The sequence below is a fragment of the Ambystoma mexicanum genome, chromosome 11, assembly GCF_040938575.1.
Source record: "Ambystoma mexicanum isolate Mex_15411 chromosome 11, UKY_AmexF1_1, whole genome shotgun sequence".
Classification (NCBI taxonomy): Eukaryota; Metazoa; Chordata; class Amphibia; order Caudata; family Ambystomatidae; genus Ambystoma; species Ambystoma mexicanum.
In genome coordinates, this window is record NC_090934.1 from 180,074,039 (window position 1) to 180,101,694 (window position 27,656).

The window sequence follows — 27,656 nt, forward strand, 5'->3', positions numbered from 1 at the left end:
TCCCCGATGTGGTTCTTTTAGGTTGGTCGATGGTTTTTTCGGAACGGGACAAGACGCGTTTAGATCACCACAAATCGCAATCATCGTGATTTCTATGTTTGCTTGAATGTCATCGATCTCAGCTTCAATCATCCTCAGGAATCTCTCGTCTGAGATTGCTTTCGGGTTCCAATATACCGTTATTACAGCCAATGTTGACTTTAAAGACTTTTTACTTGTCGGGTCTTTTCTTGACCATTCCACTTGAATTGATAGATGACTTTGGGAAAATGAGCGTTTTTTTGTTATCTCGAGGCCAGAGCCGCTTTTTACGGCTATTAGCAAACCTGCGGACGGTCGGCCTATGACAGCTTTTTTGGCTGGTGCAATTTCGAGTGAGTATCCATCTATCGCTGGAGCTTCTGCTAGCCAAGTTTCTTGGAGAGCCACGATATCAAATTGCCCAAGGTTTGTATCTCCGTTCGTTGTTGGGTGTTTAAATCCCCTGGTGTTCCATGATCCAAATTTCAGTGAGGCTACATCTTTTGTTTGAGTTGGAGTTTCAGATGTTGTATGCCTCACTTCTAACTGCTATTTGCTAGAATTTGAAAATGAAGGTTTTGGCAGCCATGCCCAAAGTTGTTTAATTGGTCCAACAGGGGTTTTGCTATTTGTTTTAGTTAAGGACAGAGGAAGCTTTGCGTGATGAATTGTGGGAAGCTTTTTTCCCAGGTCTATTTTGGAACTTCTTAGATTAGGCTCTGTTTGCGATGGATTAGTGCACCTTTGTTCTTCTGGCCGCAATATCTCCGCAGAGTTTAGTCGTGGATGTTTTATCGGGAAGGATTCGTTTTTCGTTGATTGATGGTGGCGAATATGGTCTTGCTGCCTGATGTTATCCCGAAGGTTCTCTGGCAACCTTTCTCGTTGGTTTTTTGCTGGAGCTCGCTTTGACTTTGTGTATTCAGTGATGATTAGTCCTAATTTTGAGAGGATTTCAGAGTCTCTGTTGGATATAAACGAGTTAGAGCACTCCTTTATATGAATAAAAGCTTTAGCTTTTCTAGCAATGTGGTATGGTTCCACGAGCGTGATTTCCTTCGGGGTTAAACGTTTGAGGTCTTTGGTGTTTTTCAGAATCTTCATAATAGTGCTTCTATTCAAGGTTAGCGATTCCCTGTTTGTGTCGGATTGTTCCAGTTTTAGAATTATTCCATTATTGCTCTTACGGGGAGAACTGTGATCTAATCTGTTTCTGTCCCATGGTCTGTTGTCTTTGATCTTGTCTTGATGAGATTGATGTCTTTGCTTTTTCATTTCTGCCGGCCCTTGTGGTTCCGGTTTGTCTTTAGAAGTTCTATACCTGAAGGATGATTGTTCTAGTTTACTTTTTTGCGGAGCTTCTTTCTGGAGAAGGTCTGAGCACGAGAGAGTTTGAGTAGTATTAGTTGAACTCTTTCTTCTGCGTTTTTTTGATTGTTTATCTTTTTCAAAAGAGCATATCGATGTTGGTTTGCATGCTCTTGGGGGAATTTTATCTCGTGTTTCTGGCGAAAGATGGAGGGTAATATTCATTGCGCTTTGATCCGCTAAAAATTCTTCAGCAGTTCTTGGAGATTTTTTAATTTTATTTGCAGACTTTTAACCAAAGTTAAATGAACTTTTCAGGTGATCGAATGCCAGGTAATTTTGTTTTTCGTTGGAAGCTCTTTTTATACTGTTAGCAGGAGAATTTAAGTGGTCAATGATGATGCATGTTTGATCATTTTGGCTTCGTTCGACAGCAGAGGTTTTTGGACCTTTGTGGTTTTCTGTTTTCTTCGTTGGCTGAGATTTCTTGAATGCCAGAAAATACAAATTGAACTGGTCCTTGTTGAGAATCAGTTTGTGTATGAACGCAAGCGCTCTTTAGTTTGGGAGCCGCCCTTGCTGTATTGTTCGTTTTAGGACTTGAAGTTGCTAAGTTGAAACAATTTTTAGGTGTTTGGGGACTCTTTTCTTTTGCAGTGATGAAGCCCTCGATGAAAATCAGCTTCCTGTGCAACATAGCTAATAACGTAGTGTGGTCTCTCATTGTCTCATTGAGAGACCCGTAAAGTTTACCAAATGGTGATAAACCAATTGTTATAGCCAACATTATCGTCGTTAGGTCTGTTTTTTTTGTAAAGGATTCATTCTGCCTTCCAGAATAATCAGGTTGGTGTCTGTTTGATGCCTCAAAGGAGGAGTCTTGAGGAACCCTCTGTTCCTGCTGGTGGTTCGTTTCTCGAGGCTCTCGTACGAAATGAGGAAGAGAAGATCTTCTTGCCGGTCTATGTGCGCCGTAAAGCAGCCAATCTGCGTCTGCGGATATTCTAGGATGGCGGGACAATGAGGCTTTAGATTTAATAAAGACTTCCGGGTGGTCTGGCGTAAAAGTTATTTGATTGCTGAGGGAGGCGGAATCTAAGCTTTCACCAACTTTTTTTGATTCGTTGGGCCGTGGCGGGACGGTGACTTCAGCTCCCCGGTCCTTGTTTAAGGGCGATTGGAGTAGGTGGGTCGTAGTTGGAGACCCCAAAAAAGGGGGGGGTACAACCAACCCCTTCTGAACATTCATCTCGCTTGGCGTGGACTCATTTGCGCATATTTCAGCTGAGTTTTCTTCTGTGATTTTCGGAGTCCTGCTGGGTTTTAGGATTGGTGCAGTCTTTCTTGTTTTCACTACGGGTTGTACATCGATCAGGGCATCAAGTATCTAAACAGTGAGTTCCGTAAGCACATCGTGCTTTCTTTTCCCTTGTCTAGCGAAAAGTTCTTTTATGGAGTTGCAGATCCTGGTTTTGGGGGTAACATCCTCAAGCGCTCTTTGTTGTGTTTTATTCATTTGGCCAGTTGTTTTGGCATTTATTTGTCCTATGTTTTTTTTTTTTTAGTTTTTTGATGTTACTTGACTCTCCATTGGGTTTCTGCGAACTTGTCTTTTTCTTTGTCAGAAGCCCGAGTTTAGGGTCTTGGATGAATTCCCATTCCTCAGCTGAGTCCGGCGTTTTGTCCTCGGATTGGGCTGCAGTGCCGCTAGTCTCCTCCGGGGGAGCTAGTCTGTCCGGGCTGGCGCCGAACGCGCCTGCGCAAGGGCAGCCGACCGGAGACTCACCCCTCGGGCGAATCGACCCGGAGGTACCACCGTCCCCGAGGCCGCCTGCGTGCACCTGTGCGCGGATCCCCACCGCCGGCTGGGGTGCCGCCACCCCACCACGGCATCGAGGTGGGTCCTCCGTCTCTGGCGCCGACCTTCCCGCCTGAGCCGCGTCGTGGGAAGAGGAACCCGCCAAACCCCAAAGAGCCGCCTGCTCAGTGCAAGCTTCCACGGTAAGTGGGAGGTCTTGTGTTATGCAGCAATTTGTTTGTTTGGGTTGTTTAGTTGGTTTTGCCTGTTGCTCTACGGCCTCTTCCTGGTTGAGCCTATGCACCTGTGGAGACTTTTCCCTCGCGGTCGGTCCTCCGACTGGCCGCACTGGGATGCCTACGACACTTGGCAAGGGCTGGGCTGGGTATTCGGGCTGAGTATTCAGAACCTTTCCCGCATTTTCAGCACTTCCCGCGTTGTTCTCTTTGGTCAGAGAGGCGGTTATGTGCTGCGTTGTGGCTAGAGCTTCGACCTCATGACTCACTCCTCGGGTTTTAGATTTTTGTTGATTCGTGACTTCCGTGAGGGGGATGTGAGTTTTAGCCACACATGATTGGCCCTTTTTAGGTGATTTCTGAGTGGTCACTGCCTCTTTTTTCTGACGCTGAGACCCGGCTGATGTGATGGTTGGGCAGGTGCCCATCAAGGTGGTGTTTATAGGCAATAAAGCCTGAGTTCTGAGTTTGACCGGGTGTTTTGAGGAAAACGGAGGACTTGAGGACAGTTGGAGTTTCCGTGAGCTTCTAAGGCGCATGTTTTCTTCTTCTTCTATGCCCTCGCTGGAAATATTTAAAGTGCCTGGTTGGTGGAAGTCAGAGGTTGTCGCCATGTCTCTGCCAGTCCTGGCAGAGACTGCAACTGACTCTGCTCTGACTCCGCGGCCGCTCGGCGGTGTATCTGGGTATTTGTATTCTTCTTCCTGTAGTAGACAGTGAGAACAGACTCGGAAAGTAGAGGAGCAAATGAAAAGTCCGACCTGCAGAGACTGCAACTGACTACAATATACATCTAAATCTAGCCCAAAAAATAAACCATGGGCGACCAACGTCAGGGTTCCTTATAGCTGTCAAACAAGATCAATTATTTGAATCTAAAGATTGGTCATCTCCAAATCCCTTTCTGCAGATGATAAAGTTAAAGGTTGGTAACTCAACATATGCCCTGATAAACGCATACTGGAACCCTGCTGGTATTTCGGATCATATATTTATGAGAGACATGAATTTCCTAATGCACCTGGTGGGTCTTGAAAAGACTATTAGATATGTCATCATAACAGGAGACTTAAATTTACATTACTTTGATCAAAGCAAATCTTGTGATAGATTGTTACTTTGGAACCACGCCGTCAAAGTCATGATGAGGCCCTATGTTGGAATGAAACTTCCCTAAAAAGATTTAACCAATTTTATGCAAGGCTAGCCGGTAATGTAAACTCAGATCACCAGTTGCAAACTCCTTATCATAAAGTAATGCAACTTTTTCAACATAAAACAAATAAGTCCAGGATTTTCAGGACTCACACTTTACATGTATTTGACAGGGAAGTGGAAGCTGCAAAAAGAGCACTTAGTTTAAAAAGGCGACAAGCCTTAAAGCTTCTCCCCAACACAAGACACGCTATCCTTTCTCAATTAAGGACAATTTACAAGTATTGGTTAAGATCACACAAGGCAATTTTATTTCAAAATGATGGCTCTAAAATTTTGAGCGTGTTAGCAGGAAAGAACACATCACAAATTTGGTCAATAATCAACCAAACAACTACAGGTCATCAAATAATCCAACATTCCAACAATGTTTCAGAACAGGCCTGGGTGACACATTTTTCTAATTTCTATATGCCATGTTCGAATACGAACAAACAAAAACTGCCACAATTAACAGAAAAATTCTCCTTAACTTTTGATAAACAAGATATTTTATTCTTTATCAAGAAGGCAAGTTCAGCTCGAGCTCCGGGTCCTGATGGGCTTTCAAATTTTATGTTAAAACGACACCCGGAAATTTGGTCTGAAATATTATATAACCTCTTTTGAAATATTATTCAGACACAATTGATCCCTGATTCATGGAAACGTTCAATTATTCTCCCAACTTACAAAAAAGGCAATAGATCTGATCCAGCAAGTTATAGACCTATTGCCTTGCTGGATGCCCCGGTTAACAGGCCGATTCATGGAATAATTAGCGCGGCGCAAGTGGGCAAAAACGTGCGAATCGCAGTGGAATAGCGAAAATCGCAGTGCAAGTGCGAAAATCGCACGAAAAGCAGCGCACGTCGATTCATGGAAGGCCGTGCGCGAGAAAACCAGCGGATGTGCGATAAAAAAGTGCGAGGCGCACGTTGGCGCACAGGCCATCTAACAGCGTGCGCCAGGTCACAGCGAAAATCGCACAGGCCACAGCGAAATTCGCACATAGCGCGGCGCACGCAACAAAAGTAGGCGGAACACGGGCGTAACACTCGGAATGGGGAACAACTTGCCAAAACGTGGGCGTCACGGGGGAAGTACAGGGCACAAGTGCGCGGAACGCCCACACGCTCGCCTACAACACGTATTCATGGAATAGAATAGGGGAAAAAAGCGCACGCTCAAACCAGCGCACAGGCACAAACACGACCGCCACAAGAAAGCAGGCGGTAGCGTCTCTGCGGCTGTAAGAAATGTGCGCCAAAAGGTGCGCCAACAAATAGCACCTATATACTGCCATGATGAATGTCCCATAATGTGGCCCTCCAGAAAAAATGACGTGCAAAGGGGTACCCACAAACACGGACACCCGCTGACAAAAAATACGTGTGCGTGTATACCGGGGTGCGCGGGAAGTCTCACACGCGATTTCAGCAGGGTACGTGCATCACAGGGGTTCGCGTGAAGTCATTCACGCAATCGGGCCTGGGGGAGCGGGCTACGTGTATTTCAGGGGTTCGCGTGAAGTTTCTCACGCGATCGGGCCTGGGGGAGCGTGCTACGTGTATTTCAGGGGTTCGCAGGAAGTTTCACACGCGATCGGGCCTGGGGGAGCGGGCTATGTGTATTACAGGGGTTCGCGTGAAGTTCCTCACGCGATCGGGCCTGGGGGAGCGGGCTACGTGTATTCCAGGGGTGCGTGAGAAGTTCCACACGCGAATAGCCTGGGCGCGTGTGTTTCAGGGGTGCGCAGGAAGTTCCACACGCGAATAGCCTGGGCGCCTGTATTTGAGGGGTGCGCGGGAAGTTCCACACGCGAATAGCCTGGGCGCGTGTATTTCAGGGGTGCGCGTGAAGTTTCTCACGCGATCGGGCCTGGGTGAGCGTGCTACGTGTATTTCAGGGGTTCGCGTGAAGTTTCACACGCGATCGGGTCTGGGGGAGCGGGCTACGTGTATTTCAGGGGTGCGCGGGAAGTTTCACACGCGATCGGGTCTGGGGGAGCGGGCTACGTGTATTTCAGGGGTGCGCGGGAAGTTCCACACGCGAATAGCCTGTGCGCGTGTATTTCAGGGGTGCGCGGGAAGTTTTACACGCGAATAGCCTGGGCGCGTGTATTTCAGGGATGCGCGGGAAGTTCCACACGCGAATAGCCTGTGCGCGTGTATTTCAGGGGTGCGCGGGAGTCCCACATGTGATTTGACAGTGTGGGTCCTCCCAGGTGTACCCTGTACACCCTCCACGGCCCCTGCAGGCAGCCCACACCACAGGGGACTACCCTGCATCCCTGGTCATGTCCCGCAGGCAGCCCACCCAACATGGGCATGCCCCCCAGCAAAGGCACATGTCTCCTTGAACTAATGAACACCAACTCATGTCCCCTTGCACCCCCACCCCCCAGCACTGTGGGGCACCTGCCAGCAGGCCCCCACCCATGTCCAACTCATGTCCCCCACCACCCCCACCCCCCAGCATTGTGGGGCACCTGCCAGCAGGCCCCCACCCATGTCCAACTCATGTCTCCCACCACCCCCACCCCCCAGCCACCAGGGTCACCCTCCACCAGGCCCCCACCCATGTCTCCCACCACCCCCACCCCCCAGCCACCAGGGTCACCCTCCACCAGGCCCCCACTCATGTCTCCCACCACCCCCACACACCAGCAATGCAGGGGCACCCTCCACCAGGCCCCCACTCATGTCTCCCACCACCCCCCACACACCAGCAGTGCAGGGGCACCCTCCACCAGGCCCCCACTCATGACTCCCACCACCCCCCCACACCCCAGCAGTGCAGGGGCAGCCTTTACCAGGCCCCCACTCATGTCACCCACCACCCCCAGCCACCAGGGTCACCCTCCACCAGGCCCCCACTCATGTCACCCACCACCCCCAGCCACCAGGGTCACCCTCCACCAGGCCCCCACCCATGTCTCCCACCACCCCCACCCCCCAGCCACCAGGGTCACCCTCCACCAGGCCCCCACTCATGTCACCCACCACCCCCACCCCCCAGCCACCAGGGTCACCCTCCACCAGGCCCCCACTCATGTCACCCACCACCCCCACCCCCCAGCCACCAGGGGCACCCTCCACCAGGCCCCCACTCATGTCTCCCACCACCCCCACACCCCAGCAGTGCAGGGGCAGCCTCCACCAGGCCCCCACTCATGTCTCCCACCACCCCCACACCCCAGCAGTGCAGGGGCAGCCTCCACCAGGCCCCCACTCATGTCCCCCACCACCCCCACACCCCAGCAGTGCAGGGGCAGCCTCCACCAGGCCCCCACTCATGTCACCCACCACCCCCAGCCACCAGGGTCACCCTCCACCAGGCCCCCACTCATGTCACCCACCACCCCCAGCCACCAGGGTCACCCTCCACCAGGCTCCCACTCATGTCTCCCACCACCCCCACACCCCAGCAGTGCAGGGGCACCCTCCACCAGGCCCCCACTCATGTCTCCCACCACCCCCCACACCCCAGCAGTGCAGGGGCACCCTCCACCAGGCACCCACACATGTCCCCCTGCCCCCAGGTCCTGACGATACTCAATCATGGCAGTAATGACCAGCATACCCAGCACAAACACCCAGGCAAGGATTGCATCCACCCACATAGTGAATGCAATTACATGATACAACCCCAATGGCAAGTCTGTAAATGAACACATGTCCGTCACACACACATACACAATGGGTGCAAGTGAATGTCAAAACCCATATCATGACATGTATGAAACCAATGAGAAAATACCACAAGTGAAAGTTAAAAAAACATGTATTAAAGATGAAAAATAAGTAAAAAAATCAAACATACAACAATGGGGATAACAAAATAAATGGTCCATGTCCGAGAACAAATGTAAAAATAAAAAAAACAAAGTAATCCAAAAACAAATTTTGTCCAAAGCAAAATCATGTGGAAGTAAAATAATGAAAAACCATTTCCTCATGGTGAACACAATAATTAATAAAAAAAATGTTTCTTCAAAAAGCAAACTATATACACGAAAATTCCAGGGTCCATGAGCCCAACACCATAAATGAAACCTACTACTACCTAATGAAAATAATATATACAAAGAAGTGGCCATTGTCCGAGCGGTCCAAAAATACAAAAATTAATAAAGGAAACCTAACACTAACTAACTAAATAACTATATACAAAGGCAGCGGGCAAGTCCTGCGACTCACTCGGTGATGTTGCTGGCCAGGGCATCATCGAACTCCATGTCGATGTCCTGGAGGCGGGACTCTGTCCTGGCCCCGAGGTCTCGCAGGGATAACCCCATGTCCAGCTCAAACTCCCTGCGAGCTTCCTCGAGGCACTCAGCCCGCCTCAACGCCCGACGCATGGAGAACTCCGCCCTGACCATGGTGAGCCGCTCCTCTTCCGCCCGCTGCCGCTCCGCACCTATCCGCTGGACCAACTGCTCCCACACGGAAGACACCACCATCCCAGGGTTGCCCTGCCCTCCGGCCGATGCCTGCCCCTCTGATCTTGAAGGCCCCGAGCCATGATGCCTCCCACGTCGAGCCTGCTGCTGCTTCCGACGCCACTGCCTCTGCCAGCACGACGGCATCCAGGCTGATGGAAACCACCGACGCCGTCGTGCACGTGCCCTGCCCGATGATGCTGTCACATCTTCCATCTGCTGGGGTCCAGTTGCTGTGTTGTCCACCCCTGCTGGACCTCCGACTCCCAACTGTGGCAGGGATGGGATCCCCACCGAGCTGGCTGCATTGGTCTGGGCAGGTCCACAGGGGGCCCTGGTGGCATCTGGGCCGGAAGACGGCAAGGAGAACGACTGGTGTATAGCCTGCACAGAGGAGGAGAGGGCCGCCAGATTGGACAACACATGCAGGAAACCCCCGAACATGGCCGATCCCAATTGGGCCACGTCGGCACGGTGCACTTCGTGATGACGTGCGTCCTCCTCCCGGGAAGCACGCACGGCATCACGAATCACAGCCGTGCGCATCGCGACCCCAATCAGGACCTTCTCCACACGGCCAGGGGTTCCCACGTCCGCAGGTGGAGTGGAGTCAGGTGACATGGACATCCCCTCTACCTGCGGACGGGCCTGGGACGGGGCATCCCTGCTGGTGCATGGTGGTGCACTCACAGGGTCAGGGACAGCGACATGCACAGGCCCCTCCATGGTGACCTGTGCTGCCTCCTGCCCCTGGACTGCACCACTTGCACCAGCAGGGATGCCCCCACCAGGCCCCATGTGTGCCCCAGTGGCGGCCTCCTCCTCCTCTGTGCAAACCACCAACCTGGATGGCTCCTCACCGTCTCCCACCGTAGCAGGCCCCTGTGGGGGCTCACCCACCCCTTCCGCTGCAGCCGTGGGGGCATCAACACAAGCATCAGGGCACTGTACAATGGTCCCCTAGACAGGAAGCAATAGCAGATGAGCACCACTGTCAAAGTACACTTCCATCATGTCCCTCCACAACACATGGGTCAGTCCAGGCAAAACACACACAGTAACAGGCATGGTGCATGCCATGGACATTTCCATGCATGTCCAATGGACTCTTGAAACATTCAATGATATGTAACTCGCATGCATCATGGCTCATGCCTATCACATGCACACACTTCACCTCAGTCACATCCATCTGGCCCCAAACACACCAAACACAGCGGATACAAGGGTAATTTGGCTGCTTCACTGAATCTGTGCATTGTCACACACATGTGTCATGCATCCATGGCATGCACAAGTCACAGACACGCAGGTCAGGCACACAGACATGGCTACCATATATGTACCTGGCATCAGCACCCATCCCTCACCCCCACCCATGTCCAGGTACAGAGACTGGCATGCTCTCATGTTCAAAATCTGCATAGGGCTCCCCATGCGGCATTTGAACACATGCAACAACCATGTGGGTCACACATCACTGGTCGCACATGCATTACCATGATGTCCCTGCACACATACATGCATACATGGCCTATGGCACACATACAGGCAAGTATCATAGAACCAGCACACCGCAACATGCCCTGTCTCACACAGTAATGCTTGGACACTTACCGCTCAACTCCAGACGGGCCTCCCTCTCAAGGATCTGGGCGTGGAGCGCTGGGCGTACGCGTTCCAGGACCCTCATCTGGATGGAACTCATACGGCCCCGGCCCCCCTCCACGAGGCGCCGGCCCTTCACAAGGGTCCTGGACCTCAAGTCCTCCCAGCGCTTCTTGATCTTCAGGACGTTGCGGGTTGCCACCCCCTCCGCGTTGATGGCAACCACACAGTCGGCCCAGATCCTCTCCAGTCCTTCCTTGCTGGCGCGGGACGATCCAAAGAGGGTATCATACTGCCCCAGGACATGCTCCACCAGGACACCAACTTCGTTGTCAGTGAAGCTGGTGCCCCTCTGCCCCTCTGGCCTGGGGTTGCCACTGGTGCCAGATGTGGAAGTGCCCGACATGGCAACCCCAGAGGCAGGTGTGGGTGGGCAACTGGGTCCTGGGGCTGGGCTGTGGAGCGATGTAATCCCAGTCGGGAGTCTTCAGTTCCAGCAGGGGTGGACACAGCAACTGGACCCCTGCAGATGGCTGATGTGCAGGCACCAAATGGCAGGGCACGGTGGCAGCAGGCAGGCAGGCAGCAGCAGATGGCACGTGGGAGGCTGCTCGGGGCACTGGGGGGCAGTAACTCAGCCTTCTGGGCAGGAGCGTGGTCTTCCGTGTGTTTTCGCGTGGCCAGCTTGATACGGAGTGATTTGGCACGTGAAAATCCTGCACGTCAGCGTGAAATCCGAGGAAAGGCCCTTAGCGCGTAAGCGCGTCAGCACGCATACGCGATTCTATTGGACCAGAGTCCCTGAGCGCGTAAGCGCGTCTGTGACGTGACCCGCACGGGTGTTCCCCACTCAGCACGTGATGACGGAGCACACGTGGAAATACTGCACGTCAGAGTGTCATCGCGTGTAATTGGACAAAAGTGCGCGTACACGCGATTGGCCTATGTACGTGTATTTCATGGGTGCGCGGGCACTTACACACGCAAGTACGTCAGCGAACCTGTATCCCGTGGTGCGTGTGAATTTCCACACGCTATTGGACTGGGAACTGGATTCCAGGGGTGCGCGGGTCACACGCTCGCCTAGAACACGCGCAAAGCATAAATTTGCAGACTTTAACAATAACAAGCTCAGACGCCAGGATGAACATACCGTTCCTAGCAGCAGTGGCAGTGGGCTACCAAAGGAGGAGGAGGAGGATAGTCAGGGCCAGAATATTCACACCCAGAACCAGCCTTTTCGGGATGCCTGATGACCAGGTGTATGGGAGGTACAGGTTTCCACCACACATTATACTGGACCTGGTGAGTGAGTGGGAGGATGACCTCACATCACCCACCCTGTGCTCCCAAGCACTCAGCCCCCTGGAGAAGGTCCTCAATGTACTGCACTTCTTAGCCACTGGATCATTTCAGCGGACAAGTGCCATAGTGGGTGGGGTGTCACAGGCCACCCAGTCACGCTGCCTACACCAGGTCTTGAACATCATCACTGCACGCCCATCAGTCCGCAGGCACATATACCTGCCCAGAACACCTGCAGAAAGGCATGCTGCCGCCCTGGATTTTTACGGTGTGGCACGATTCCCCAACGTGCTAGGTGCCATCGACTGCACCCATGTGGCTCTACGTCCCCCCAGGGCATCTGAGCACATCTATAGGAACCGCAAGCACTGGCATTCCATCAACGTGCAGGTAGCATGTAATGCCAAGGGAATCATCACCTCCGTATATGCCAACCATCCCGGCTCCACCCACGACAGCTTCATTTACCGAATGTCCACCCTAAGCCGGGACCTAGAAGCTGGGCGGCATGGCGATACATGGCTGCTTGGTGAGTATGTATGCCACTGCACATGCATGCATGTTGGATACTGAGCAAGGTCACAACCCCACCAATGATACCAATCACCACCTCCACAGGGGACAGTGCCTACCCTCTCAGCCCCCACATGATGACGCCAATTCGGAACCCCACCACGCCACCCGAGGTAAGATATAACACAGCCCACATTACAACCAGGGGCATAGTGGAGCGCACATTCGGAGTGCTAAAGTCACGCTTTCGCTCCCTTGACCGTTCTGGCGGGCAGCTGTTATACGCTCCCCCAGTAGTGTGCAGGATCATAGTGGCAGCATGTGTCCTGCACATTGTTGCAACACGCCGGGGCCTGGCCGTGGACATGGTGGTGGCCCCACATCCCCAACCACATGCACAGCCGCTGCGCATGGGAGGGGAAAGGGCACGGGGGGAGGCAGCCTGTACACAGCTAGTGGCTAATTACTTCACATAGAAATCACACCCCTGTGGAGTGCACACTGCCCTGGCACATTCCATCTGACAATCAATGATGACTCAACCTGACACTGATCCTGAATGTCTGGAGAATGAACCGTGAATACCATATCAGCCTGAGATTGTTCACCTGGAAGTGTCACAATGTGTGCATCCCTACCCACACAGACACCACCAATGCAGTTTTGTGAAGTTACACATTGAAGCAGCTAAAATGAATACCCACTTGCAAAATGCAACAAGAGGACAGTGCCATGTCAGCCAACCCAACCCCAGCACCGCCACACGACACACCGTGCCATGTCATGCTAATTGCAGGTAAACAAAGTCATCCCCACAACATGACATCAGTCTCACTATGTACAGTGTCCCTATTAGAAACCTGCAACACCTGAAATGCTCACAGCAATGCCGGACCAACAACATACTTGAGCACGTACTACCATTAACATGACATCACAAATGTTACATATTAGTAGTCTCACCACCTGGAAATGCCTGCACTCCCACCACTACCAACTGTGCAGTGTTGGCGCCATGTAGAGTTGTAGGTGCACTGCTGCCAACATGGACCCCATCTCCAGACTTGAGGTCCTTGTGTAGACATGAGGAAGGGACCTGCAAATTGGGAGGTAGACACAGAAGAAGAGTTACACATCAATGCAACATGCAGTGTACAACACAACAGCAATATGCACTAGGAATGTATACACAGTATTGACTACAGACTGCCCACACAGCTCATGGGAGTCCAACGTCACTGTGTAATTCACTGTCACTTGGGCACACCCTTTGCAAGCCCATGGAAACGGGAAGCAGGAGGGGTGTGTGTGACTCAAACCCAAGCATCTGAACCAAATACATTACAAGCCTGCATGTGCCCAGCCACAATGCAGCGTATGCCCACAGGAACCACGGAAGCCAACAAATCGTCCCAAAAAAATTGGGAATAAAAGAAATGAAAATAAAAATAAAAATAAGAAACAATCAAAAATGGCCATTGATGGGCCCGGGGGGGTTGGGGAGGCCACCCAGGAGGTCCGAGGACAGGATGCACACCAGAATCCACATGCGTGGATCCTGGGAAGATAAAACACCTCCATGGGCTCATGGCCCACACGGCTACCCTATTGTGGGAGTATCACTGCTGTCGCTATTATCACCCTGTGCAGCTGCATCCGGAGGTGGTTGCACTATGGGAGGCAGCCCACGCAAGGCCCTAGTCTGCTCCTCCATGGCTGTAAGCATGCGGGTGTGGTAGGTCTGGTTCTGGAGGATGAGTGTGCGGAGGTCCCCATGCAACAACTTACGGGATGCCCGGACCTCTGCCCTCGTTGCCTGCATCTCAGCTGAGAGCGTACGGGTGAGACGCTCCAGCTGCTGTTCTGTCCTTTGGTGTGTTGAAGCCTCAAGCTCAACAAGAGTCCTGAGGTGAAGGAGCTCCTGCCTCAGGGCTTCCCTGTGGCCCTGGGACTCAATGGAGATGGCCTCCTGCAGAGTCGCCAGTGCCGCCCGCCTGTCCCTGTTGGACCCCAACATGTCCTCCCTGTGTGACTGGCAGATGGAGTCGGTTGCCTGCTCTAGTCGCTCCATCAGCCTTTCTGGGGGGACAATGGAAGTGGCCACCCTATCCATGGCCTGAGCCATCATCTCGGATGATGCAGCCTGTTGGGTTGCCATACTGTAAATGGATTGCTCCCATGCGGTATTGCCGGGTGGCGTACGGCCACCACGTCGGCGGGTACCACACCTGTCTGGGGCAAGGCGAACTGCGCCTTGCTGTGCCGGCACTGCCTGAGGCTGCAGGACTGCATTCCCCCTCTGATCTGCTGGTCCAGGAACAGGATCAGATGTCGCGGAGTGTGACCCTGCATCCGTAACCACCAAAGGCGTAGCTGCCAACACTGACATCCCCATGGAGGGTTCTGACCCTGGTGCAGGTGGGTGAGACAGAACAGAATCCCTCCCTGGAACACTCACCTGTGACGGCACGTAGGTCTCATCCGAATCAACACCTGAGTACAGCTCGGGGGAGGTGCAGCCAGAGACACCCCTTGAGAGCACGACCTGCAGCACTTGTGGGTTCTCCCCCACCACCACACCACGTCCCTCACTGGTGGTTGGTCGGCCCTCGGACCCCTCCTGGGTCTGCACCATCTCCACAACCCCAGCAGTATCAGGTGCGTCTTCCCCTGCAAAGACATGAAAACAAAGAAATGGAAACAGGCATTAGCACCATGGCACACAATGAGGGCTGAGAAGCAAGAGAACCAGTACTTGATTGACACATGTCCCACATGACTAAAACCCTCCCATGCATGCACCCTCACTGCGTATGAAGTGCAGGCAAATGGCACACACTGATGACACCAAGATGGAAGATGAACACATTTTCTGCATACTGCCTGGCAGTGGCATCACACATTGGCCTGTGATTGCCAGGTGAAACACACATGCCATCACACAGATGGCATGTACCATTGCTATTGAGTGAAGATGGAGAGGAGGGCAGCACCTATTCATTCAGTCCAGTTCCCGCATGTAATCGCTTTTCTAATTCTAACAGGTCAGATTTTTCACCTGGAGCTGCCAGTCTGAAATGGTCCAATTGCACAGGGACATGTGTGTACAAATGATATCCAGGTAACAAAGTCACTCCACTTTACCATAGCCATGTCAGACATGTGACTAGTGGACGGCGACATGCCTAGTGAAAGTGGTGGAATGCAAACAAACTGACTGAATGAACAGTGAAAAATAAGCAACTATGTTGTGGCAAGGTGACACTTCAAGGGCAACTGGCGTGCAGTTGGGCTAGATGTCTACTGTTGGCAGAAGGGATACTGCTATGGCCAAATGCAGCTGCGCAGGAAGTATTGCATGAAGCACATGGCTGACCCATACGACTCAGGCGCACACACTCTCACCTGGCACACAAACAGAAGCCCTCACACACACACCATGCACATGGATGACACACACATGCATGTGCACTCACCGGACAATGCCTCGTAATCAGCCAGATCTCCCACGCCTTGGATCTGTTCCTCCGTGACGTAGGTCCCAGCGACTGACTCATGTGGAGTGAGTTCCATGTCTACTACTGGAGACCCACCTCCAGTCACTAGAGTTGCGGCATGACTTGAGGCCAGCTTACTCTTTGCCCTGCGCTTTAGGTCATTCCAGCGCTTATAGCAATCATTGGCTGTGCGCCTCACGATTCCAAGGGCACTTACGATGTCCGCAACGGTCTGCCAGTGTGCCTGGCGTTGTGCAGGTGTGGTCTTGGATCCTGCAACAATGACCATCTCGTTGTCATGTCCGGACACATACTCGACAAGTGCATTCAGTTCGTCATCCGTGAAGCTGGGCTTCCTGGATGGGCCGGACTGTGTAGCCGTGTCTGGGGCATCAGCCAGTGCCGGACGAGCATTCTTCCTCTTCCGCTTGGAAGGTGGTGGTGATCCTGAGTGTCCTGCGCCGCTCTGGACACTAGGGGCAGGAGCCCTGGTGGACTCTGTATCAGGAGTGTGGGATTGCACACTCAGCATGGGAGTTGGTGCAGGCATTGGCTCTAGTGTGATGGTGTCAGGGGGAATGTCAGCAGCATGGACTAGGACCGACACTGTCCTGGCTGGGTGTGTGAGGGCTGGGGTGGATGGAGCCACAGCTGCCCCTGCAGCCTCTCCGCCCTGCCTCCTTGGTGCAGCAGATGACCTTACTGGCCCAGATGCACGTGGCATGGTGACATCAACGTGCACCAGCGCACGTGTCATAGGCCTGCTGACCTGGAAGTCAGCCATGGAGTCAGCCAGATCTGGTGCCACAATGGGCTGGTCCAACAAGGGCTGAGCATGGATGGTGTCAGCCACATCAGCCTCAACGGGAGGGGGGGGGGGGATTATGGGTGCCCTTGACTGGTCCTCCACACATGGGGGGACAGGCTCACCCTGCAAGTAACGACCACGTCCCCTACCGGATCCACCACGGCCACCACTTGTGGCTCTTGCACCTTTGCCACCCTTACGGAATCCTCGCCTCCAAGCCATGGCACTGATGTAAATGTGCGTATGGGAGTGGCTGGAAACTATTGTCCTGGGCAATAGGGGGTCAAAGGGGTTGGGTACCAGATGGTAATTGTACCCTAGTGCTCTTGCAAGGCTGATTGTAACCCCTGGGGAAAGATGACGGGTCACGCTACGCACAGGAGCCCCAAAAAAGGGAGATGACGTGCACGCAACCCCTCCTAGACCACGTGTGCAGAAAGAAAAACCTGCACTACGCTGTGGCACCCAGTAACACAAGAATGAACGTATGCGTGTCACACGCAGCCTAGAATGACCTCTGAAGGGGTAGGCTACACACGGGGCAAGCACAGATGTTAGATACGTGCGTGACTCACCGTCTGCCTGGTAAACGAGCGTGTAAAAGGAGCACGTTTGGTTGGCAACACCCCCGCCAAAAGAAGATTTGTACGCTGTCTGAGGAGACAGGACAACAGTAGAAGGGAACACTGTTTGAGGGAACAGGCCCAGGTAAACCAGTAAAAGCGAAAAAAGAGAAAGCTGTCAGAGCTAACAGGGAATACGAACTTGAAACGCCGTGAAGTAAATCGCGTGTGAAACGACAAGAAGTACAGAATTCACCCACTCGCTCTCCACGAAAAGCACGTACAAGGAAAACGTGTTCTACACATACCTTTTATACAGGGCCACACGTCCAGCGTCACTTACGCGGCGTGTACGCGCTAGGGCCATTTCCACCAATTACACGCTTTGTCACTTCTGCGTGTAGGGCCATTTCCACCAATCACACGCGATGAGACTCTGACGTGCAGTCTTTCCACGTGTGCTCTGTCATCACGTGCTGTGTGGGAAACACCCGTGCGGGTCACGTCACAGACGCGCTTACGCGCTGAGGGCCTTTGGTCCAATAGAATCGCGTATGCGTGCTGACGCGCTTTCGCGCTAAGGGCCTTTCCTCGATTTTCACGCTGACGTGCAGGATTTTCACGTGCCAAATCACTCCGTACCAAGCTGGCCACGCCTGCCCAGAAGGCCGGACTACTGCCCCCCAGAGCCCCGAGCACGCTCCCACCTACCATCTGCTGCTGCCTGACTGCCTGCTGCCCACGTGCACTGCCATTTGCTGCCTGCACATCAGCCAGGGGTGCTGTTGCTGTGACCACCCCTGCTGGAACCGAAGACTCCCGACTGGAATTCCATCGCTCCACAGCCCAGCCCCAGGACCCAGTTGCCCACCCACTCCTGCCTCTGGGGTTGTCATGTCGGGGCAAACACCATCTGTGACCACTGACAACCCCCGGCCAGAGAGGCAGAGGGGCACCAGCTTCAGTGCCACCGAAGTTGGTGTCCTGGTGGAGCAAGTCCTGGGGCAGTATGATGCCCTCTTCGGAAGTTCCCGCGCCGACAAGGAAGGACGGACTCGGATCTGGACTGACATCGTGACTGCCATCAACGCGGAGGGGGTGGCAGTCCGGGACTTACAACATGTCAGGAAGCGCTGGGAGGACTTCAGGTCCAGGACCCTGAACAAGGCCCGGCGCCTCTTGAAGGCAGCGGATGCCAAGGGGCGCCGGGGCCACTTGTCGGAAGAACAGATGGGGGTCCTGGAACGCATATCCCCAGCGCTCCACGTCCAGGTCCTGGAGAAGCAGCCCCGTCTGGAGTCGAGCGGTGAGTGTACATGCATCCTAATTGTGAGCAGTGCGTGTGGTGATTATTCGGTATTGTGCAGGTTGCACATCTGTTTGTATGGGGTCGAGTATGGGTGGGGGTGTACATGGCCGTGGGGCTGACGCATGCGAGGGCTGTAATGTGTGAGACATGGATGGTGCTTGTGTGTGTAGGCTTGCATGGCAAATGCAGTTGTGCGTGCACACATGTTTGTATGTATGTGTATGTAAGTAGACATGTCCGTGATGTCACGCATGTATGTTGTTTTGGGCTGCATGTATGAGCACTGTGTGCATGTGTGTGTATTTGACAAGGGTGCAACAGTGATGCAACATGGATGCATGTGACTGCGGTATGTGTAAGCCTGATTGGCAGATGTGACATGGATGCCCGTCTGAACAGTGCGACACTTGGCAGAGGTGTACACATGCATGCAAGTGTGGTGGTGTGTGTACATGTGGGGTGCACTTCCTGTGTTGCATGTGATGTCTGGGTAACCTTTGGCTGCTCATGCTGTTGTATGTGTATGGATGGTGGTGGCAGTTGCGATATGGCTGTGGTATGGCTCATGTGTGCGAGTTGCAATGACATGTGTGTTGGGGATTGTGATGACATGTCTGAGGTTTGCCAATGCCACTCATGTGCAACTGTCATGTGTGTATGTGTCCATTGTACAGTGCCCTGATGCCTGTGTTTTGCTTCTCCCTGTCTGCAGCGTCAACTGATGAAGAGGGCGGAGAAGGTGCTGTGGAGCACAGCGGCGGGGATCCGACCGCCAGCCGGAGACGCAAGGCCCGGCTCCCCTCCCGTGTTGTCATCTCGTCGGGGAGTGAGGAGTCCGGTGCCACGTCCCAGGCCGCAGCTGCCGGGGGGAGGTCCAAGAGGCGGAGGTTGGAGTTGGACTCCTCGGCAGCAGAAGGGGCAGCTGGGACCCCACAGGGCCCAACAGGGGAAGATGGCACAGAGTCATCCAGGTTGGTGGGGGGTCTGGTGGAGGAGGAGGCCGTGCAAGCACCAGAGACGGGGTCTGGAGGTGGGGATCCCACTGGTGCTAGTGGTGCAGTCCAGGACCAGGGACAGGAGGCAGCACAGGCCGCCGCGGAGGTGCCTGTGTGCAATCCTGTCCCCGATCCTGTCCCTGCATCATCTTGCACCAGCAGGGATGCCTACGTCCAGACCCGTTTCCAGGCAGGGGATGAGCTGACGTCAACTGGCCTTCCTCTGCCTGCGGACGTGGCTATCCAGGTCCGGGTTGAGCCTGTCCTGGCTGGTGTGGCGTTGCGTCAACGGGCCATGCGAGGTGACCTGCAGTCTTTTCATGGAGAGACTGCACGTCATCTCGAATGGCTCGTTGACCACGTCAGCCTGCTGGGACAGGTCACCCAGACCGGATTCCTCTGTCTGATGGGGCTTGTTCCGACCCCCTCCTCAACTGGACCCCCTACGCGCCAGTCGTCCTCTGTGCCATCTTCCCACCCATCAGTCACCTGGGTGCCCTGTGGAGCTGCCTCTGACAGTGCGGCCAGGCTGGTGGAGGAGGCATCCCTGCCACAGTCGGGAGTCGGACGTCCAGCAGGGGTGGCCACATCAACAACTGCACCCCAGCCGGCAGAGGATGTGCAGGCAGCAGGAGGCAGTGCACGGGCAGAGGCAGAGCAGCAGCAGCAACATGGTGGGAGCCATGAAGGCTCGGGGCCTTCGACATCGGAGGGGCAGGCATCGGCCGGAGGGCAGGAGGACCCAGGACAGAGAGTGTCTTCCGTGTGGCAGCGGTTGGGCCACGCCATAGGTGCGGAGGGGCGGCGGGCGGAAGAGGCGCGGCTCACAATGGTCAGGGCAGAGAACTCCATGCGGAGGGCCCTGAGGCGGGCCGAGTGCCTCGAGGCAATCCGCAGGGGGTTGGAGGAGGACACGGCGTCGTCCCTGCGGACCCTTGGGGCCATGGAACTGGACCGCCTCCGGGACATCGAACAGGAGTTCGATGATGCCCTGGCCCGGACTTGCCCGCCGCCTTTGTATATAGTTCTTTAGTTTTAGGTTTCCTTTGTTTTTTCTTATGATTTGGAGTCGACGGACACTGCTCCACTTTTTGTATATAGTTGATATTTAGGTAGGTTTTTTAGGAGGTTTCCTTAGTTCAGTTGTGATGATGGACCCTTGTTATTTTTGTACATAGTTCTTTGTTGCATGGAGAGTTTTTACATTTCACTTTGGACAAAATTTTTTGGATTTGATTTTCTACTTTTGTGTTTTTATGCGGACATGCAGCTTATTTTTTCACATTTACATTGTAGTTAGTTTTCTTTCTTTAGCATTCGTATTTTTGTCCAATACATTTTTTTTTCCATTGTTCACTGTGTGGTTTCATCTCATTGGTTTCATGCATGTCATGTTGTGTGTTTTCCCATTCAATTGGAAAATATGTGTGTGACGGACATGGGTTCATTTGCTTCATGAACATTGGGGGTGTAACATGTGTTTTCATTTCCATGTGGGTGAATGGGTTACTTGGTAGGGCTTTTTGGCTGTGGAGGCTGACCATTACGCACATGATTGGGGATTGTGAGGACTGCACATGGTGGCAGGGGGGTGGGGGTGGTGGGAGACATGAGTGGGGGCCTGGTGGAGGGTGACCCTGCACTGCTGGGGGGTGGGGGTGGTGGGAGACATGAGTGGGGGCCTGGTGGGGGCTGCCCATGGTGGCAGGGGGGTGGTGGTGGTGGGAGACATGAGTGGGGGCCTGGTGGAGGCTGCCCCTGCACTGCTGGGGGGTGGGGGTGGTGGGAGACATGAGTGGGGGCCTGGTGGGGGCTGCCCATGGTGGCAGGGGGGTGGGGGTGGTGGGAGACATGAGTGGGGGCCTGGTGGGGTCTGCCCATGGTGGCAGGGGGGTGGGGGTGGTGGGAGACATGAGTGGGGGGCCTGGTGGAGGCTGCCCCTGCACTGCTGAGGGGTGGGGGTGGTGGGAGACATGAGTGGGGGCCTGGTGGGGGCTGCCCATGGTGGCAGGGGGGTGGGGGTGGTGGGAGACATGAGTGGGGGCCTGGTGGGGGCTGCCCATGGTGGCAGGGGGGTGGGGGTGGTGGGAGACATGGGTGGGTGCCTGGTGGAGGGTGCCCCTGCACTGCTGGGGGGTGGGGGTGGTGGGAGACATGGGTGGGTGTCTGGTGGAGGGTGCCCCTGCACTGCTGGGGGGTGGGGGTGGTGGGAGACATGAGTGGGGGCCTGGTGGAGGCTGCCCCTGCACTGCTGGGGGGTGGGGGTGGTGGGAGACATGAGTGGGGGCCTGGTGGAGGCTGCCCCTGCACTGCTGGGGGGTGGGGGTGGTGGGAGACATGAGTGGGGGCCTGGTGGAGGGTGCCCCTGGTGGCGGGGGGGGTGGGGGTGATAGGGGACATGAGTGGGGGCCTGGTGGAGGCTGCCCCTGCACTGCTGGGGGGTGGGGGTGGTGGGAGACATGGATGGGGGCCTGGTGGAGGGTGCCCCTGGTGGCGGGGGGGTGGGGGTGATAGGGGACATGAGTGGGGGCCTGGTGGAGGTTGACCCTGCACTGCTGGGGGGTGGGGGTGGTGGGAGACATGAGTGGGTGCCTGGTGGAGGGTGCCCCTGCACTGCTGGGGTGTGGGGGTGGTGGGAGACATGAGTGGGGGCCTGGTGGAGGCTGCCCCTGCACTGCTGGGGGGTGGGGGTGGTGGGAGACATGAGTGGGGGCCTGGTGGAGGCTGCCCCTGCACTGCTGGGGGGTGGGGGTGGTGGGAGACATGAGTGGGGGCCTGGTGGAGGCTGCCCCTGCACTGCTGGGGGGTGGGGGTGGTGGGAGACATGAGTGGGGGCCTGGTGGAGGGTGCCCCTGCACTGCTGGGGGGTAGGGGTTGTGGGAGACATGGGTGGGTGCCTGGTGGAGGGTGCCCCTGCTCTGCTGGGGTGTGGGGGTGGTGGGAGACATGAGTGGGGGCCTGGTGGAGGGTGACCCTGCACTGCTGGGGTGAGGGGGTGGTGGGAGACATGAGTGGGGGCCTGGTGGAGGCTGCCCCTGCACTGCTGGGGGGTGGGGGTGGTGGGAGACATGAGTGGGGGCCTGGTGGAGGCTGCCCCTGCACTGCTGGGGGGTGGGGGTGGTGGGAGACATGAGTGGGGGCCTGGTGGAGGCTGCCCCTGCTCTGCTGGGGGGATGGGGGTGGTGGGAGACATGAGTGGGGGCCTGGTGGAGGGTGCCCCTGGTGGCGGGGGGGTGGGGGTGATAGGGGACATGAGTGGGGGCCTGGTGGAGGCTGCCCCTGCACTGCTGGGGGGTGGGGGTGGTGGGAGACATGGATGGGGGCCTGGTGGAGGGTGCCCCTGGTGGCGGGGGGGTGGGGGTGATAGGGGACATGAGTGGGGGCCTGGTGGAGGTTGACCCTGCACTGCTGGGGGGTGGGGGTGGTGGGAGACATGAGTGGGGGCCTGGTGGGGGCTGCCCATGGTGGCAGGGGGGTGGGGGTGGTGGGAGACATGAGTGGGGGCCTGGTGGAGGCTGCCCCTGCACTGCTGGGGTGTGGGGGTGGTGGGAGACATGAGTGGGTGCATGGTGGAGGGTGCCCCTGCACTGCTGGGGTGTGGGGGTGGTGGGAGACATGAGTGGGGGCCTGGTGGAGGGTGCCCCTGCACTGCTGGGGTGTGGGGGTGGTGGGAGACATGAGTGGGGGCCTGGTGGAGGGTGACCCTGGGGGGTGGGGGTGGTGGGAGACATGAGTGGGGGCCTGGTGGAGGCTGCCCCTGCACTGCTGGGGGGTGGGGGTGGTGGGAGACATGAGTGGGGGCCTGGTGGAGGGTGCCCCTGGTGGCGGGGGGGTGGGGGTGATAGGGGAAATGAGTGGGGGCCTGGTGGAGGCTGCCCCTGCACTGCTGGGGGGTGGGGGTGGTGGGAGACATGGATGGGGGCCTGGTGGAGGGTGCCCCTGGTGGCAGGGGGGTGGGGTGATAGAGGACATGAGTGGGGGCCTGGTGGAGGGTGCCCCTGCACTGCTGGGGGGTGGGGGTGGTGGGAGACATGGGTGGGGGCCTGGTGGAGGCTGCCCCTGCACTGCTGGGGGGTGGGGGTGCAGGGGGACATGAGCAGGTGTGCAGGGTAGTCCCCTGTTTTGTGGGATGCCTGCAGGGGCCGTGGAGGGTGTACAGGGAACACCTGTGAGGACCCACCCAGCCTAATTGCGTGTGATAATTCCCGCACACCCCTGTAATACACGTACCTGGCCAAATCGCATGTGAGAATTCCCGCGCACCCCTGTAATACACGTACCCAGCCGAATCGCGTATAGAACTTCCCGTGTACCCCTGTAATACACGTACCCAGCCAAATCGCGTGTGATAATTCCCACGTACCCCTGTAATACACGTACCCTGGCCAATCGCGTGTAGAACTTCCCACGCACCCCTGTAATACACGTACCAAGCCAAATCGCGTCTGATAATTCCCGCGCACCCCTGTAATACACGTACCTGGCCAAATCGCATGTGAGAATTCCCGCGCACCCCTGTAATACATGTGCCCAGCCGAATCGCGTGTAGAACTTCCCGTGTACCCCTGTAATACACCTACCCAGCCAAATCGCGTGTGATAATTCCCGCGCACCCCTGTAATACACGTACCCAGCCAAATCGCGTGTGATAATTCCTACGTACCCCTGTGATACACGTGCCCTGGCTAATCGCCTGTAAAACTTCACGCGTACCCCTGTAATACACGTACCCTGGCTAATCGCGTGTATAACTTCACGCGTACCCCTGATATGCACGTTACCCGCTTTGCGTTCCTTGTTTGGCAGCCCTGTGGACTGGTCCAGGGTTAGCGCTGCCCTTTGCAATGATTTAGCGATTTTGATGGCTTTTCCTTGCGCGAGGGCATTCTTGGGGGCGTTACTGGCGCTGCTGCAGGGTCGCTGCGATACTCTGCGCCACGGCTGGTATGGGAGCCTAAAATCCATGAATACGCTGTGCGCGGAAATCGGTTTTAGCGCACGTGCCTGGCGCAGACAATCGCACGCGGACACTGTGCGCCAGCCGCTTGCGACACTTTTCTGCGAAATTCTATGAATTACCCTGTAAGTGTCATGCATGCTGGACATTTTACCTCTGGATCTGGAACTCCGTCTGTACGCAGAACGGGTTATGCTCATAGAACTGCTAGACCGTTTTATTCGAGATGGAGGTTGTTTGATGTATTAACAGGAAAACGACGTCTGCATTATTCACGTCGTTGAATTCACGTGATTCAGGATTGTCACGTGTTTTACGACAGAACGTTCATAAGCAGCGTGGATACGTGGCTCACTGCTTCTGATTGAACATTTTGGCGTCTTGGTAGCTGAACTTTTCATCTGCGTCCTCGCATCCCGTCAGTTGCTTCTTTGGCCTTCATCGACTGCTCCTTCACATGCGATCTCCTGTATCTGCCTTCAGCAGATTTTGTGAGCGTGTCTTCTCACACGCGGGTTCCTGTTTCATTTGTATGCTGTTTTCCTGTCCGCATGTAAGTTTCTGCTTTCAATCCCACGCGGATGCTGGAACTCTTCAAGCGCGGCTGTCCTGGCTGCGTGTATTCGGTTCACGTGTAAAATCACACACAGATGCTGGAACTCTTCAAGCGCGGCTGTCCTGGCTGCGTGTATTCGGTTCACGTGTAAAATCACACACAGATGCTGGAACTCTTCAAGCGCGGCTGTCCTGGCTGCGTGTACTTGGTCTGCGTGTATCCAGCACGCGGTTGATTTGAACCTGTGAGGAAATAACAGGTGGACTCATTTCAATTTGTTTTGTTCCTGGTGGGAAATGAAGGTGTATGCACAACTTTTATTTGAAGGTGTCTGTGCACTGAACTATGGACGCTATCCTGTGGTGCACCAACCCGGTATCTAGCGAGAGCCTCGTGCCATTCGGGATAGGTCTCCCTTACTAAGCTTCCCTCCTTTGTCGTTGGTTTTCTTTCCTGGATTTCTTCATTGACTTTGGTGGATACTCCAGTTCTAAGCCTACAGGTTAGTTTTGGAATTTGCATTATTGCCATTCTATCAGAGAAGTTAGTTGAGATAGTTTCTCATTATGCTTTATTTTTCCTAGGCTGCCTTCCTATTACTCTCCCACGCCCTTTCCAGTGATCCTTCTCTCTGCCTGTTTTACCAGTCAGAGAGCTGTATCATTCGGAAGGTCTAAATTGACATCACTTCTATCAAATCGTGTGAATTCAAGGATCCAGAAGACCCCCATCAATTGTATCCTTTTTGGTTATCGTATCCTTTTCATAAGATACTTTGGGGATTTATGACAGAATCAGAAGCCATGGAGGGTACGGATCCTTCAACGGTTCTGACTCAATTAATCACAGATTTGAGAAATGAAATGGTTACGGCACAGGGCACATTGTGTCATCACATGGCTGTTATGCAAAACGCTATTCGGACTGCTCCTCAGGGAACACTGGCTGCGGCTGCCATTGCATCCAGATCCGGTACCCCGGTACCACAACAGGAAAACCTTCAAGTGATTATGCCAACGCAGTTTCCTTTGGCTCCTCCAGAAAGGTTCACAGGAGATCCCAAAACCTATAGAATCTTTGTCAATCAGTGCCGACTCAATTTCCTGTGCCGACCTAACTCATTTCCTGATTTAACTACAAAGGAGGCCTTCCTGCTTTCCCATTTGGGGGGCACAGCTGCTGCTTGGGCTAATCCTTTATTGGAGACAAACAGTCCTTTGTTGTACGATTGTGACGAGCTTCTATCCGCCATGATCAAGGTCTTTGATATGCGTTATTCTACTCAAGCCACAGATCTGGAATTGCTTAATCTACAACAAGGTAATCAAACACTATTAGCTTACATAGCCAGATTTAATCAATTAACCGCCGAGACCCAATGGCCTGAAGATAAGAAAACCACGGTTTTTTACAAGGGTCTCTCAGAAGAACTAAAAGACGCCTTGTCTAGGGTTCCTGTGGTCCCTACGGGGTTCACAGAATTGCTCGACCTGATTCTACAAATCGATGCTCGAAGAAATGCTTGCAAAGGAGAGAGCAAACCATTCTTGCAAGCATCAGTCCGTTCTGAGGTACCAGCAGCCTCATCTAATGATCCTTAACCAATGCAAATTGGTGCTGTGAAAGGCCGATTATCTAATGCAGAAAGGGAAAACCGTAGAAAAAACAATCTTTGCATGTACTGCGGTTCATCTGAGCATTTACTGGTGGCATGTCCCAAAAAACCAGTTAAGCGTTCGGTAAACGCCAAAACTCGAAGCTAGAAGGAGTCCCTGTGTCGAGTGTTACATCGGACTCCCGTACCATTCCAGTTTATACACCTATAGCTGTAGAGGTGACGTTGATCAAGAGTTAGTTTACAGGGCCATGGTTGATTCTGGAGCCACAAATAATTACATCGACATTACATATGCGAAAAAATGCTCTATACCCTTGATAACCAAAAACAAACCTGAAACAGTGAGCACTGTGGATGGGTCGGTCTTGACTTCAGGTATGGTCACTCAGGAGACTGTACCTATTCGAATGACTTTATCAAATGGGCATTCAGAGGAAATGGTTTTTAATGTCATCGCGGCTCCTCATTACAAATTATTGCTTGGTCTTGCCTGGCTGACTCTTCATAATCCAACCATTGACTGGGTTACGGGATTGATTCAATTTCCTTATGCCTATTGCAATGAACATTGCTTTACCAGTCAAGGGGTGTCATCCAAATCACATATTCTGGCCTCTATGGAGGGAGGTTTTTCTATCAGTGTCGTACATCAGAGCAGTACACATATACCATGTGAATATACTGAATATGCAGATGTCTTTGACAAGGGCCAAGCAGAACAGCTGCCTCCTCATAGACAGTATGACTGTCCGATTGATCTAATTCCTGGGGCTAAGATACCTACTGGTCGTGTTCATTCTTTAACTCCCAAAGAAGATGCTGTCTTAAAAGACTACATTGATAAGGCTCTTGATATGGGGTTCATACGGCCATCCCAATCGCCTGCTGCCTCTCCATTATTCTTTGTTCCTAAAAAAAAGGAGACT

At 54.1% G+C, this 27,656-nt stretch overlaps 1 long non-coding RNA gene across 5 annotated transcripts in view; it reads left to right on the plus strand.

Annotated features, from left to right (window-relative positions):
* The window catches only part of LOC138503192 (uncharacterized), a 341,052-nt gene that overhangs the window by 50,432 nt on the left and 262,964 nt on the right, over positions 1 to 27,656 (plus strand). The window lies entirely within an intron of this gene.